Consider the following 17048-nt stretch of genomic DNA (forward strand, 5'->3'; position numbering starts at 1 on the left):
CTTTTAGAAGGAGTATCAGTTTGCATTGTGTATCTACACAGAATACCTTTTGGAGAAAAAAGCCAAAAGCTGATATTTATATATTTTATTTTCAGACCCTGAGAACTTCATTGTAGAATCACATAAAACATGTGGTAAATGTGTCACTAAGGAGGTGATTCAAGGAAGGGAAGCACTAAGTCAAATCCATTTCACTACAAATAAACGAACAAAATAGGCCACTAAACTACTGGGTTCATGTGCAGATGAAAAGTGACAGAGAGAAGGACATACCTGCATGGAGATGAGATGCATCCCTCAGCATATCAGTGATTCTGCCCCCCTGCCCATCCACACTTTTTCTGTCCTTTCCTGTGGAAAGCAAGGGATAGAAGGATGGGAAAAAACTCCATGCTTGGCTGGCTCTTCTCTCGTGGTTAGTGGAATATGCTTGGGAACTTGGAGGCTTTGAACTGCTCTAAGATGCCCATTCTCTCTCTGGTTAGGAGCAGCCTGAGACAAGTCAATGAGTTCTGCATCAATCCTGAATTAATTGTGATTGTGGATGCCACACTTAAGACCCCCGTGCCTCAATCAACTTAAATACTATAGCAAATATCCATATGTATTTCATGTTTACATGAAAGATATGAAATATATGAAATGCATATATATTGAAAACATATGAATTCATATTAAATTTATAAGCAAATATATTCATATTAATGTCTTTCCTATTTATAGGCAAATATGTGGTTCTCACAAGATGTGTGTCTATTGGAGTGCAAACATTCACCTCTGTGAAATGTTGCCACTTAGGGCAATTTAATTTAGTTTATCTCTGCACAGGTAAAGCATTGGTAATAATATTCATGATAATTAGCCTTATCTTCCTTGAATATTGCTGTTGGTCTGTGGGGAAAAATATTCTTAAAAGCTGAAATTCAAAGGCTTCCTTTCTGGTTTTCATTGCCTTTTTAATTAACCATTATTTCAGTCTCTAAATATTTTATTAGGAAAAAATTAAAATTTAAAAAACCCCATGCTTTATTTTTAAGACTACTTCCAGATCAAAAGAGATGATCAGAGATGGCACTTTAGCTCTGAGGTTACCTTCAAGCCATCAATAAGAAAAAAAGTCTTTCAGTGATTTGAGTCCATCTCTCCTGAATTAGCCAGCCAAAACACAGATAGATGTTTCCCCAAATTAGACAGCTACCTCTGAGTAAGAAACATCCCAAGGCCAGGTACATAAGTTCCCCATTATGTCCCATACAACAGTATCTGGGATATTAGGCAATCATCCTGAATGATCCAGCTCCCTTTTATCTTGACCTGGGCAGCTAGAAAATTTGAAGGTTGCAACTTACTCTCATGCCAGGCACACAAGATGCTCTTTTCTTGCCTATCTATGCTTCTTTACAGCAATTCAAACCTTTGTCCCAGCTATCACAGCTGTCTTTTCAGGACAAATGTTTGTTTTCTAATTGGAGGAATGGGAAAGGATTGGTCATTTAAGCGCAGACAGCAAGGAATGACACGTACTGAGCCATTTCCCAGGGCTAGGAAATCATGTTCCTCAACACACTTCTTACACAGTTACTCTTTTCACTCCTGATTTTGCATCAAGAGGCAACAGCCTCACATTTGGATAGTAAGAGAATTATATTATTAAATGTTTATCTTGTGTGTTTGTTACATGAAAACTTTAATGAAGGGATGGTTCTCCAGAAAGGGTAAAGGTATTAGGAGGTTCTAAGATCAGCAGCATCCTGCAGCTTCCTGGGTTTTGAGGCAGCAGCCACATGCTGCTCCCCAGGGTCTTCAGATCCACCACTTCCACCTGAGACAGGAAAGATCACAAGTCTTGTGAACTCTCTCAGCAACATGACAGTTGATGTTATAAATGTTCCATTTTTCCACTCAGGAGAAACATGTAATTCATGCCTTGGTACCTTTCAACTGCTTTCAAGCACCTAGACAAATTCAGCTATAGTAGCAGACAGCAACTTATCTCTGGGAAGGGTCTCAAATCCCATGACAGAGAACATCAATCTGAACATCAAATTAGAAAAGCTCTATTCCAACAAAACAGAGCAAAACGTTCAAATATGTACTGATCCAGAGCTTCCTTAGGTAGGATAATGCATACTTTCCTACTTCTGGGCAGGCATGTGTACCTTATCCCTTTTGCCAACACAGTCTGCCTGACAGAATGGCATGGATGAGATCTCTGGGAATCCCAACCAGAGAAGGCCGAGTGCAGCTGTTGATTCACTCCACTTTGGGATGGATAAAACACAGTTCTGAAATAACAATGAGCATTTTTTCTCCTTATCCTTACTTGTCTAGCCTCTATACATCCTTCCAATGAGGTGAAAACTGAGCCCCCTTCTGTCCAAACTTGTTCCTCTTTGCCTGTCATCAACTGCACGGTCTGCCTAAACCAGATCTCTGCAGAAATTTATTAGAAGAAAATTCTTTTAGTTGTTTTTCTTTCCTCCACCCACATAACTTTTGAAAAATTTCCAAACCACAGCAATTCTTCAAACCATTGGTATGAGATCACTGCTTAAAGCAGGCTTTGAGAAAAACTCTCCCTATTCTTTCCTTTAGAATTTTGTTGATTTTTTTCTATCACTCCCCAATTTACAACCTGAACCCAGGTAATCTGAGAGGCTTGCTTTTCAGTAGAAAAAGTAGAAAACCTAAGGAAATTCAGAACTTTCTGTATGCCTATGAAGAGATTGATGTGTAGGATGGTTCTTCCAAAGGCTCCAATAAGTGCATATCTGATTTCAAGTCCTGTAGCCATCTCATATCATAGGGGTATTTGAGGTGGAATGCTTTGAATGGAGTTTTTAAAAATGTTAACAAAATTTTTGTGTGAACTGAAAGAAAACAAGAACGACAGTGCTTAAGCCCAGAAAGTATAACTAAAATGTGTCTAACCTTTCAAAAGGCCTGTTGTGGATAGAAGACAAATATTAATGACCTTAAAAATGGATGTAGAAAGGCTTGTCTTTCTGGAACTACTTCGTGGAAACTGCCTAGTTAAAAGAAACAAACCAACAAAAATAAAAATGCAAACAAACAAACAAACAAAATCAAACCAAACCAAACCAACCAACAAACACAAAACCCCCCAACCAACCAACCAAACAAAAAAATCCCAAAAACTCAAAAAGACAAAAAAAACGCCAAAATCAAAAGAGAACCAAAGAAAAAAAAACAACACCCAACTTCAAAACAAAACAAACAAACAAAACCCATAAAATGAAACAAAAACCAAACCTAAGAGAAAACAAAAACTCAAAAATCAAAAATCCCAAAACCAAATAAAAAACCAACACCAGTAATTTTTTTTTTTCTATGAAACAACTGTACTTCATAGTGAATACCTCCATGGACATTGTTTATAATGATGGATATTTTCTGATTGCTGCAGAATTGTTCACTGCAAGCAATATCGATTCTCCAATAGCTTTCATGTAAAACTGTTAGGTAGGTTTGATAGGATTTTTGAAATGAACAAAAAATCTTTGTATACCCCCAAATATTAGGCAAATATAAAAAAGAAAATGAGTTCAGAAGTAGGTTAATGAGCTACAACAAATAGGATGAGTGTTTAGTTTTGATTTCTTTGAATGTTGCTCAAATTTTAACCAGAACTAATTTAAAATAGGCATAAACCCCAGGAAAAAGTAGATAAAGAAATACTACCATCATTTTAAAATGAAACTTTACGAGCCTTGAGAAATTAAGAGTTGTATATCTACAAAGAGATCTTGTTTTCAAAATTAATTTTATAAATTAATTATCCTAAAAACTTCACTTCCATGTTTCTTTACATGCTTCATTAAGACTAGGATAGGCCCTGGGTAGGCCTGTTTGTAGAAGTTTTGTCCTGCTGCCAAGAAAAAAACATTACTAGGTGCTCTCGAGGAAGAAAGAACTTGATAATCTTAAGAGGATGTAAACTAAAGAATGATGTGCCTGAGCACATCTCAGAAATCCCAAAAGACTGAGGATACAACCCAAACACACATTATTTCTCCCAATATTTTAAAATCTGGGGCCTGCCAAAACTCCATCTTCTCTTCATAACCACATGGCACACACATGATAGCCAAAGGACACCTGCTCTCTGAAAAAGACAGAGATTGGTTTCTTTCAAAAGTAATTGCCCACAGCAGTATGGGTTTGTTCTGCCTTTCATTTTTTTATTGCCATCAAATGGAACCAGAGAATGCCACTCTCCTGAAGGATAAAATGGGATTAAGGTATCGCTGTTCTCCATCACTTAAAGGATTTGGGATGACAGTGAAAGTTAAATGAGGCCAAAGTCCAGCTATTATCTGTATCATATACCCGGAGATTAATTAAATTAGGAAAAATGACATTGAAATTCATTTAAAAATAAATTTAAAAACCCCAATATGGCCTTCTTATGATGAGATTGGTGAAAGTGACAAACAGAAAATAACACCCATTAGAACTGCAAATCTTGCATCACCAGTCACATTACTCTGGCCAAAATATTATTTTTATAGTCCTGAATTCTGAACAGAAAACTATCAGCACCACAATGCCTGACCTGGGAGACTATATGAAAATAAAATAAAATAAAATTTCAGGATAAACTATACCAATAGAAATTAAAATGTAGTGTACTCTCTCATAGAGGAAGGCAATAAAGCATCACTTTAAGTGGCATTTATAAGAAATAAACAGTTAGGTACTGTAATTTCAAATGAATAGGAGCAAGAAGAATTACTGAAACTCATTATAATCTCCATTTTATAAAATAAAAGTGTGATATTAATTCTTATATTTGTGTTTACTGGTGATTTTAAAACTGCAGAACCAGTGTACCCATGTTTCTGTCACAGAAAAAAAGTCAGTATTGTTATAACTTCTCTGAGTGACATGCTTAGAATGGAAAATATGTTAATAAGCCTTTTACTAAGCATATACTAATCAGCATAGGATTATTGAATGTAACTCCATCTTGCAGCCATTTTCTCTGTGAAGAAATATTCTTTAGGATGTGGCTAGGAGAGGAATTTGTAAAACACAGTCTGTAGATTTTTTAAAACCTGTTATTAACCCATTATATTTTTAAGAGTACTCTTTCTGTTTTGTTTTGGTTTTGTTTGTTTGTTTTTTCCTTTTCTGTACACATAAGAAGCAGTATTTGCAGAAAACCAAATGATGCAAGACAAGCTACTTTCCAGTTTCATGGTACATTGCTCCTCTCCAGATTTTCTGCCCACTGTGTTTCCTATTAAAAACTTCCATCTCTAGAGGAAAATGTAGAAGGCAAAATGCCCATTAAAATTTTTCTGCCTGCTCTATCAAGTTGAGTAATTTAATTGCATCAAGTTACTACCTAACTGATGCACTAAAATTATAAAGCTCCAGTAGACCCTCCATATATAAATACATTTTGTACAAACATCTATGGTGTAAATCACACACCCTTAATAAAATGGACTGTATATGTCTTTGCAAGATTTCTACACTACAACATATATTTTGCCATTTTGCAATATGTGAGATTGCACTAAAGTTTGGACACTGTTCACTGTTGTTTTTGCTTTCTGCTTCATGATGTTTTACCACTAGGAGTCCACGTTATCTTTCATTACTTAACAGGAGTTAATATCAAAGAAATATTCAATAAATGCTCTTTTCTGATAGAACTAAAATGAACAGAAAAGATATATTTGCTGTGTGACAGCGAATATTGTCACATTTCTTATGAGTACAATATTCAGCATGAAATCAAGAACTGCCCACATTATGTCTAACTAATATAATATTTCTACACTTCTAATTGTTAGTTCACTACGTGTTGGTGTGGCTGACTTTCAATTTTACACCAGTACTCATCACTGCAGCATGAGGGCCTATAACCTGTTTGCTCTAGCAGACCAATCTCCAGTGCTGAAGATGTAGCTGACTCTCATTCTTACAAACACCAGACAGTGCAAGAGCAAAGCTAGGCACCCAGAGGACATTTTCTACATTAAAGAGATGTCAATCCCAAAATTCTAGTCAGGGAATGACAGCATCACTCTCATAGTTAAAATTCAAGGTAGTTCTTGAAATATGCATTTTGTTGGTAGTTATGATCAAATCTAAGTAGTATTAGAATTAAGATAACAAGCCTCAGAAATGTAAAAACACTGAGATGACGAAAACATAGAGAGTAAAATCTGCCTTGTACCAATATTTAATCAAAATCAGTATGTCCTCATCAATTATTACTCGTGCAGATTTGACCACCTGTTAACATCGAGATGCTACAGCTTAACCAGTGCTAAGTAGGACCCTGCCTTTCACACTTCTAAGGAGATAATATCTACCCAAGTTGTATCATGAATGAGTGGTACCTGTGTAAACACTGACACATAATTAATTGTAAGTGATTATTTTAGCCTTCTAACAGTCTTCTATAAAGCCAAGCAAAATAATGCCAGTCAGTGAAGCGCAATTTTTCTTTAATTTTCAAACCAAAGCCATTGTTTGTAAAACAAAATTTGCATGCATCACAGCAGTGGGGAGAAGTGATTTCCAAAGGGTGAATTTTATCTGCTGGGAAAATATTTTTTCCAAGGGAAACGTTTTCTAGGTGATTTACAGTGCTTTTGTTTCAAAGCAGAACAAAATAAAAATGCTGAAGAGCTCATTATATTTCCTAAGTAGACTTTTTGAAGATCGGGTAAGTTGAGGGAAGAAATAAAATTGGAGTCTCTAACAAAATTACAGGGAGTTGTTAAAAAATTTAGAGCAAGACTCAGTAGCAATAACAAACTACACTCTCTTCTACAGCATAGATTTGAGAGCAGGAGGAAGAATTATTATGCCCAGCTACCAAGGAGGCTGTCATGGTCTAAAATATTCAGATCTCATAGAAGTACTTAGCTCTTAGTCACTCCTCATCACAAAACATCTGTTTTCATGATTCTGTCTCATGATTTAGAAGCCAAATGGTTAGTAGGAGATTTATCTACAGCCTCTTGGATCTGGCTGACTAAATTTGAAAATTACTTCTGAAATTATACATGTTTATTCTGAGACCATCCCTGTTGTGACTCACTAATATAAACAGTTGAGTGTTCTTCAGAAAATCTGAGTGATGTATAAAGAGCCACTTTGGCAGAAGGTGGACAACCCCTTTTCCTTAAGGTTTTAAATTTAAAAAGTAGTAGAATTCCTGTTCCTTAAAAAACAAATTTGTATTTGAAAATGCATAATGTTAAGGATGGCCAGCACCATGGATGCTCCAGCAGGCTCTGATTGCTCTTGGCAGTCTGTAACCACCCTCCCCTTCAATCCTCCTTTCCAACCTCTCCTTCTCTCCACCTCTTTCTCCTCCCTGGACTGCCCTGGCCACAGGAGCACACCTGATCATGAACTTTATGCTTCTCTGCAAGAAGTGGTCAAGAACTTTCTCTGGAGTTTGTCAGGGAGGGAGGTGGTACTGGGAGCATAATCCCAACCCAGCCATGCTAAGCACAGCATCCCCAAATCATGGCCCTGCATCTACCACTGCGCTGCCTCTTTGCAGCCCCCCTGCAGCCCCAGGAAATTCCTCTGGAATTTACTGCACGAAGCTCCCTTCAGCAGCACTCCCAGCTGCATGCTGTGACTCTGCCAGCACCTTGGAGGAGAAGGGGAAGGAAACCCACAGACCATTGCATCAACTAGCTCTCAGGAAGAGAGTTAATTGGTGACTTGTTGCACCCTAATTTAGCAGCCTATGAGAAACTTCTCAGGGAGCATCCAGCACCCTGCTCATTTTCCCCTCCTTCTCCCTCCCCCGTCCTTTGCACTTTTCATACAAAGCAAGAATTGGGAGAGAGAGTTTACAGGGGAATATTACACAGAAAGATAGTTACAGGGTGGTCAGAATGACCAGAGACTACTGGTACACACATCCTGACAAGAGTATTGTATAAAATAACCCTTAATAATTTAAAACTAACACCTTTCCGTAGGGTGGATGTGCACGTACGTTTTCCTCCACCAAAACCTGCATTGCACAAGTGACAAAGGTTGCAAGGGAGGCTTGCAGGCTGGAGAGGTGGGTCTGTGTGGGCCTCAAGGACTTCAAGAAGGACAAGTGCAATGTTCTACACCAGGGTCAGGGCAATCCCAGACATATCCAGAGGGTGGGTGGATGAGTGATTGGGAGCAGACTGAGGAGAAGGACTTGGGGGTGTTGGTTGATGAAAAACTCAACGTGAACCAGCAGTGAGTGGTCATAGCCCAGAAAGCCAAATAAATCCTGGGCTGCATCCAAGCCTCATGGCCCACAGGTGAAAGGAGAAGATTCCCAAAGGAGGTTCAAAGGAACCCACATGTTGCGTGCTGCATCCAGCGCTGGGGTCCCCAAAATTTGAAGGACATGAAACTGCTGGAGCAAGTCCAAAGGAGGGCATGAGGTTGAGAAGGAGATTGGAAAACTTTCCAGGCTGAAAGCTGGGGCTATTCAGATTGGAGAAGAGAAGGTTGTGTAGAGACCTCAAAGAATATTCCAGTATCTGAAGGGGCCTACAGGGAAGCTGGAGATGGACTCAGGAGTAAAGGACAAGGAGTAATGGCTTCAGGCTGAAAGAGGGGAAATTTAGGTTAGATATTAGGAAGAAATTCTTTCCTGTGAAAGTGGTGAGGTACTGGAACAGGCTGCCCAGAGCAGCTGTGGCTGCCTCATCCCTGGAAGTGTTCAAGGCTGGGTTGGTTGGAGCTCTAAGCAATGTAGTGGAAGGTGTCCCTGCCCATGGCAGGGGTTTGGAACTAGATGATCTTTAAGGTCCCTTCCAACCCAAAGCATTCCATGATTTTATGATTCTGTTGTTTGTTGTATAACTGCAGACTTGTACTCCATGGTCCCTCACCACAGGAGAGATGGAAAGTAAACAAGATTATTATGTGCAAAACATACTGTCACTGCTATTTATCTCCACTCTGCAAGAGGAAACGGCAGGGAATGAGATTTTCTGGTGAGAAGAGATTTAAATAAGTATAAAGAGCAGGGAGTGTGTCCAGTTATTTGGACCAAAAGGCAGACTGCATGCTCAGGTGATGTAAATCAATATAGTTATTTTCAGGTTAAATATTCACTTCTCAGATCCACCAATCTGATCCAGAGTAGGGGTAAATTTCAGAACTGTTTATTAATTATTTGAAGTAAATCACTGGTTATCAATTCATGCATGGCTAACAGAAGACTGCATATTTTATTTTAATCTCATCTACATAATAAATCTCTACGTACCTGCATTTCTTTGTTATAATGATTTCCTTTTCTGTTAAAGTTGTAAAGTATTTGGAACAAGGATATTTTTATAACCTGGATATGCAGATACTCACACATACTTTGGCATTTGACATATTTTTAAATCAGGAACTCTGATATGAAAAATAAAAATGTATTAAAATATATTAAAAGAGGTTCTGTCTTCCAGATGCAAGCTCAGGGTAAGAAACCTCTTCTGAATACTGAGTTTATCCCAAACATGCATAACAGCACTCTTTTAGGACTTGGGAATATGGAGAAAATTAAATAGGTCATCAAATGCTGTTATTTTCTGCATTCATCCTGAAACTCCAAAATACATTTTCCTCAAAAGAATTTATCAAAATAGAAAAATATTAAATCAAAGAAAATAAACTCCTGAGACTACAATATGAATTAATAATGTTCTTATTGTATTCTGAGAGGGCCTTATTTTATGCCAACACTTCTTAAGACTGCTTTAACTAAGTAAACACCAGAGAAGATTAATATACAAGATAAAATAAAATTATTCATTAAAAACATAAGGTGAAGCGTTACTTATGAACTCTCCTAAAGTCAACTGTGATTGTGAGCATCTGACATAAATTATGAATGCAGCATCACGCAGCCAATCTGAAACTTTAATATGTAAAAGTGCATTTAGAAATAGCTTGAGAGCATCTCTCTGTGTGAATAAACTTTATATATCAGTATTCCTTCTGGTTAGGAGCCAAAAGTCATAGGTTGGAAGAATAATTCAATTTCATTGTCTAAGAACTGATGCTACTTAGTCATCTTCCCATGATTAGGTGAAAGAGAAAACCCAGCAGAACATAGCAGCTACAGTGGGTAATAATGAATATAAATTGAAACTCAGCGAAGTGTTTAGCAGTTAGACTGCAGTACAACACTGGAGTAGAAGAACCTTCTGGAGTAAAGGAACTGGTACATAGGAAGATAAAAACCTTTGGGTTGTTTCTATTTGTTTCAGGTTTTGGGGTTTTTGTTTGTTCTGGCTTTTTTTTATTGTTGGGGTTTATTTTGTTGTTTAGGTTTGTTTTGTTTAATTTTCACTCACACTTATTAAGGAAAGAGAAGACTATCTTGAATTAATGTTCCAAAAATCTGTCACAGTGAATACTTTCACCAGAAGCACAGAATCCCACACACCTGATCACTGCAAGCTGTTGCAGAAGACCAGAGCTCAGTGTAATAGGAAAAGTCTGCAGCAATGCGACCAGGATACTCTCTGTTCACTTTCTGTGCTATAATGAGAACTGGATATCTCTCTCAGTCAGAAAGAATATTTTTTAATTTATAAATAATAATGTTTTCAGGATGGCTCTTTCTTTTTTTTTTTTTTTTTTCGTGAAGAGTATTTGTCTTTCTGGACAGGAAAGAGATATGAAACTCATCCAACAGCAAATATCATATAAATATTATGTCAAGATTAGATATTGGGGGGAAAAAAAGTCTTTTCTGAAAGAGTTGCCAGTCATTGGAACAGTCCTCCCTGGGAAATGGTGGAATCACCATCCTTGGAAGTGTTCAAAAAGAGTGTGTAAATGGCATTTAGGGACATGGTTTAGCAGTGAACTTGGTGGCAGTAAATTAATAGTTGGGCTTGATCTTGGAGCTCTTTTCCAGCCTAAATGACTCTATGATTAGAAAAAATGGGAACTAGGAAAAGTTGCAGAGTTCTTCACAAATGTGGCAAGACAGTCCTGGCAGGCCCAAGACAAAAAGATAGGCAAAGGCTCTAACAGGCTTCAACTCAAAGATGCTGATCTGTATCTGCCAACCAGTTTGATTAGTCCTCCTGAAAAGAACAACAAGGGCTACCGATGACATTTACAGAAAAACATTTCCTTGGAATGCATATAACTGTAATCCTTGCAAAGACATAAAAGCCACATAAATGTTAATAGTCATTAAGTGGATAAAGAGAGATGTGTGTACAGTGAATAAAATTAAGTACAGTACATAAAATTCCATATTAATAAAATTAACATGGAAAATGAAGCAATGTTAAACAGAACAGCAAAAGTGATGAGAATAAACTATGTATAAGGAATAATCAAGAAAACATACTGAAAATAAACATTAAGAACATACAGAAGTTCTAAAAGATAAAAGATTTGAGAAAGACAGTATTCTTATAACTAAAATGTATCTGCACAATACGATGTAAAGAAAGCATTAACTGTTCTTTTTGTTGACATCAGTTATAAAAATAGAACAAGGTTAGTGTGTTAGGGACAGTTGTTTAAAATACTGCAGGCTGAAACTTGTGTGGCCATGAACGTTTCTACAGTTCTTTTAAAGGTGTGCTTGGAAGCCACTGCTGTGCAGAAGGAAAGATCAGCCCAGCATGTTCTTCACCCTCTGCATCTCCCATCTGAGTGTCAGGCAGGAGTGCTGAAAGGAAGTGGGCTTCCCAAGACTTCAAGAAGTGGAAGAGCAGGACAAGGCAAGACCTGTATAAATGCAGTTTCTGCATCTCATCACTGACTAGGTGATGCTCCTCTGGCGAGTGTATGTTCTTGATGAGGCCATACAGAGGAAACCATCTTTGTGACCACATTGTCATAATTGTCTTTGATAAGGATTTTTTACCTTTCTGTGATACTTGCCACTCTGTGGGCAGAAGTTAGATAATGTTTTGTTCCCTCTTAGATTTAAACAAGAAGATTGATGAGATGAAGAGCAATATGGAATAATGTCACACATCTGTGCAATCTTGACCATGATAGATTACAAAGTGATATTTCATTCCTGTAAGCAGCTGGTTTTTTCAGTGACTACCAGGACCCTACTTAGGACATAACTTTAAAAGCTTTTTTATCAATGGGAAACTAAAAATCATGAAATGAAAAATGCTACTTTTGACAAGTTTCTCAGACATAACTTCAATGTATGCTTAATCATGAACCATTTTTGTTTTCAGGCATCTGAGACATTAAGGTTAGCTATTTCAGTAGTTGCAAAAATTATTTTATAACTGTTTTTGGGATCATATTGTCTTTGCAAAGGTACACTAGTGACAATAGTCACTCATCTCATCTGCACTTTATTTTTAAAATGTACTTTATAGATGTAAGAATTAAAGCTTCAAAAGAAAATTTGTCCTGTACATAACAACACATGAACAGACCATTTATTTCTACTTTCTGTTTATTCTGGAACAATTTAAATATTGATAATAGCTGAGATATGATGACAAATGAGAGAAAAATCACTCCCAGCTGAAAGTTTTGAACTTTGCCAATTTTCAGCAGAGCTTATGGTACTGCTAATTAACATAATGCGATAAGTAAAGTGCACTCAGGAGTTACTTGTTTTCCAGTGTGATGGCTACAACATTCCCAGTTCCTAGAATGACTAAAAACTTGGGTTAAATATGAGTCCTAAGTATACAAAACAGGAAGAAAGCAGAACTAAGGAACCTGAATTCATCTACAAGGACAGGTTTAAAGAATTGGGATTGTTCACCCTGGAGAACGGAAGGCTTTAGCATCACCTAACTGTGGGCTTCCAGTGGCCTCCCAAAAGGAGCCTACAGGAGAGATGGAGAGACACCATTTTAAAAGGCCTGAAGTGCCAAGGGGACAATGGCCTCAAACTGAAGGAGGATTGTTTCAGATTGGATATTAGGAAACAAAATTACTGTAAAGGTGGTGGGGCACTGGCATAGGCTGCCCAGAGAAGTGGAGGATGCTCTATTCCTGGAAGTGTTCAAAGCCAGGTTGGATGGGACTCTAAATAACCTGGTCTTGTGGAAGATGTCCCTGCCCATGGCAGGTGATAGGGCCTGGATGATCTTTAATGCCACCTCCAAGCCAGGCCATTCTATGATTCCATGAAAATCTAAGTTCTCAAGTCTGCCCTCACCTCTCATCTAAGTCCAAAGCAATCAAATTCAGCAGGTCACTGCTGAATACACCCCAGGCACATGAGTTTCACTCTGTTTACTCTGAGAAGGACCCTTCCTGTCAATGGCCTTCATAAAATAGATAGTACAAGCTAAAAGCTTATTTTGTGTCACCTCTGTTGGAGTCAAATTCTTGTGACTGGCAAAGAGAGCCAAGAATTAGTTGGTAGACTAAGTAAAATCTCAATACTCTGCTGAATACACAAATTACTGTAACTCTGATTTGAATTTCATTACCATTCACATGCCAAATTAATCCAGGAAAGTCTCATTAATAATACCTTCAAAGTTTTTTCACAAAAAGTCTTGATTCCACTTACCTCTTTCATCTTACGAGCAGTACCTGAAAAAGCTTCTACTGCAGGTGGCAAAGTATTGTACACAGAGCAGATTTCGGTCCACTTGGGGCTGTGTTAACACCTCTGACTTCAGCTTAGACTGGACTAAAAATGGCACAATTTAAGATCCTATGTAACTGTAACACTTTATATGGAACACTGAGGCTGCTGTTTAATACTTTTTAAATCCTTCTCTTTCCCATTCTAGAGCAGAAGCTGTAATATTTTCAGTAGCAAATCTCTCAACAGCACGTTGTTGTGTTTCACTGTAACTCCCAGCTTTGACCTCACGCTCTCTAAGACTGAGTGCTCATACAGCATTTCTGTTATCTCTGCAATGAACCTTCTCTCAGTAACATGATAGATTTCGTAGCTCATTTTCTGCCCCCATGGTAGTGTACACTGGGGAGATAAGAAATATGTTCAAATTCAATTATTTGATTATGATCTGATTACACAGACATCAAAATACAAACAAGATCTAAATATAATTTTCCAAAATAATCATAATGCAGTTGGATCGTTCCCATATGCATCCGCTAAAAAAAATTAAATCTGCTAACTCCACAACATTTTGCTATTTATTTTTAAGGTATTTTGTATTTTATTTTAAAAAAAATTAATCCATTTCCTACAGATACTGCACTGATTAGACTCAATTAAATTTCATAACTAGCTCTTTAATTTGAAGAGCAAATGTCACTAAGTTAGTTCAGGAAAAATATACACCTTATGAACCCTTGTGAATCTCACGAATTCTACCAGAATGGAAGTTAAAAAAAAAAAAAAAAACAAAAAAAAGGTAAAGCTGATTTTTCATCTCAGTAAAGACAGTGATGAATCCAGCTTGGTAGTACAATGCTATAAATCTCCCACTCAACATGCTAATAGAGAATGTCTGATTTTGTCCCTTACTAGCTGCTCAAGAGCCATATTATAAATCTTGCAAATATTCCCAGGTTAATTTTGGCTATGTACCTGCTCCCCTCCACTGCTAAACCATACCTATGTACAGCACAAGGGGAGAAGAAATAGATTATATGTTGTCTGAAGTGTAATCTTATCTTATTCAAAAATGCCTATGCAAAGTCAAACAGCTTTACAGAAATCTTTTGATAGCCAAAAGTAGCTCTGCACATCTCACAGATCTCCAAATACAGTAACAATTAGGTGTCCTACAAGGAATAAAATTTCATCACCATGGAAGGTATGAGTTCTCTCACAGCTTGCTGTGGCTTAAGCCCAGCTGGGAATTAAGCACCAAACACCTGCTTACTCAACCCCCCTCCTAATTAACCAAAATCCAAAACATCAGTGTGCAATCAACACCATAGTCATTCCAAATCCAAAACACAGCACTGTAACAGTTACTGAGAAGAAATTAACCCAACCCTAGCTGAAACCAGGTATTACTTTCACATGTCCATATATGTGTTTCTTGGAAGAAGGTATATTCTTTCTATATATGTTTAGGCTTTTCCATTTATTTCAGAAGACTCCTAAAATATATTTTTTGATTAGGCCACTGTTTTTGTAAATGAGTACAAATTCATTATTAAAATATGTCTTGAGCCTCTCAATTCTTTGTTAGCTGCATGCTGATCTTATGCAACATGATGGAATGATTGACTTATCATCACATTACTTCACAGAGATACTTGATTTATTGCTATTGCTTTTTATTATCAGTATGATATCAGGTACTATGCTCAATAAATGAATTCAAAACTGAATGGCAAATTCTTAGACCCTGAATAGTCATTTAATCTATAAGTGCATATAAGTAGGATCAAGTGAGGGTTTGGGAATGACATTTTTCTATTATACGTATTTAAAATACATAGCACATATTTGAAACACACTGTGAAGATATACAAAATGCTTCATCTTTCCCAAATTTGTCTTTTTTAGATTATGGAAACAATGCACAAGCAAGAGAACCATTAATAGTTTAAAGAGATACATCTTACACCTATAATGGCAGCAACAGGAACAGGTTACTGGTCTGCTTACTTCAGCTAGAAAACAACTTTACAGGCACTTTGTATACCTATAATTTGTAGCTAAAACAGGGGCTGTTTCCAGGCCATTGTTACTCCAAATGGAAATATTTCATAGGGATAGAGGATTGCCCAATCTGAGTGTTAAAACAGTGTTTCTACCATCTTCAGTCACTGAACCAGGTAAAGCTATGAAAGTTTGGAAACAGAGTAAGCAGTAAAAGTCCTGTATCAAGGTCAACGCAATTAATGAGAAAAACCCATTGTTTGACTGTACCAGTAACTTATGAAATGCCCATCCCTGCTTTCCTTGTCAGAGCAGTAGGTGACAATCCTTCTCATTAATCACACCAGTCTCAGTAATTGCCAAATAGGAGACCAACTCTGGGACCCAGAACTTTGGTCAAGCTCTTATATTGATGGAGAGCTATGGTCACAGGAAGAAGAGATCCTAGAACTGCAAAACACAAGATGTTTGGAACTTTTACTCTTTTGTTTTTATAGTCATTATCTATCACATTGTAATTCAGCATACAGGTTCATTTGCTTTTGAAATGGTGTCATAATGAGTTTGTCATGTCCTGAAATCAAAGAGTTCCATCCAATTTAAGAAGCACCTCAGACTTTCAAAAACTGATATTGAGTTCCTGCTGGAAGATATGGGACTGAGTCAAAAGACAGCATCATTCTAAAATCATTTTGTCTAATTAAGATTTAAGAGGAAGTCCAAAACACAAATTGATAGAGTTGGGTAAAAGTAAATTAAGGTATCTGTTTTTCAAAGACCAAAGTATAATAATAGTGACATTTTAGTTTAAAAAATAAAAATAAAAAAATCTGAGCTCTCTGTACTTGTTCATTTACATATACAGCACCTTCATCTAAAATCCCTTAGTACTCTCCCTTTGTCGGACTGAATTCAGAAGAGATGACTCACATCCTGCACTAGGAACAACGATCATTGTAAAAGAGGCTATTTTCACTAGTGAGGGGTAAGGATTTTTATCCTTAATCTTTGTGTAAGATTGAGTCAAACAATACTTACCAGCTTTAACAATACGAATCTCACCTGAAACCACATCCTATACCAGTATGAAGTTCTGGTGATTTAGTCCTACATACATAGATCATTAATATTTGGTTCAGTCTTTGCTTTGATTTGACCATCTTGTTGTTTTACTGATGATCCAGTAATTTTAAGCTCAACACCATACTCCTTTTATTTTTTTTTCTTTTAACTTATTATTCTTTAAATAAAGCACATAAACCAATACAAATTTCTAATGTGGGAATACAGTTCTGAGGACTAGGGTGAGTTAAGTGGGCTATCTGATTTCCATTTAGCCCTCTTCCTAAATTAAAGTCACCATTCCTCTTAGCCTGGTTTTCGATGATTAGACATTCAGACTGCTACCAGGCTGAGTTCTAAACATTGCAAAGTGATGAATACCCTGTGCTTCCACTTCTCATCTCATGTTGCAAAATGAAGAAATATAAATTCTGTTTGACAA

At 37.1% G+C, this 17048-nt stretch overlaps 1 long non-coding RNA gene across 1 annotated transcript in view; it reads right to left on the reverse strand.

Moving 5' to 3' along the window:
* Positions 1 to 276: 276 nt before the first annotated feature.
* The window catches only part of LOC148224615 (uncharacterized), a 29000-nt gene continuing 12228 nt past the window's right edge, over positions 277 to 17048 (reverse strand). Inside the window, exon 3 of the long non-coding RNA XR_015801921.1 lies at positions 277 to 351. This is a non-coding gene — a long non-coding RNA (uncharacterized LOC148224615). The remainder of the gene's footprint in view (positions 352 to 17048) is intronic.

The sequence above is a fragment of the Sturnus vulgaris genome, chromosome 2 (assembly GCF_052056855.1).
Source record: "Sturnus vulgaris isolate bStuVul1 chromosome 2, bStuVul1.hap1, whole genome shotgun sequence".
In the NCBI taxonomy this organism is placed as follows: Eukaryota; Metazoa; Chordata; class Aves; order Passeriformes; family Sturnidae; genus Sturnus; species Sturnus vulgaris.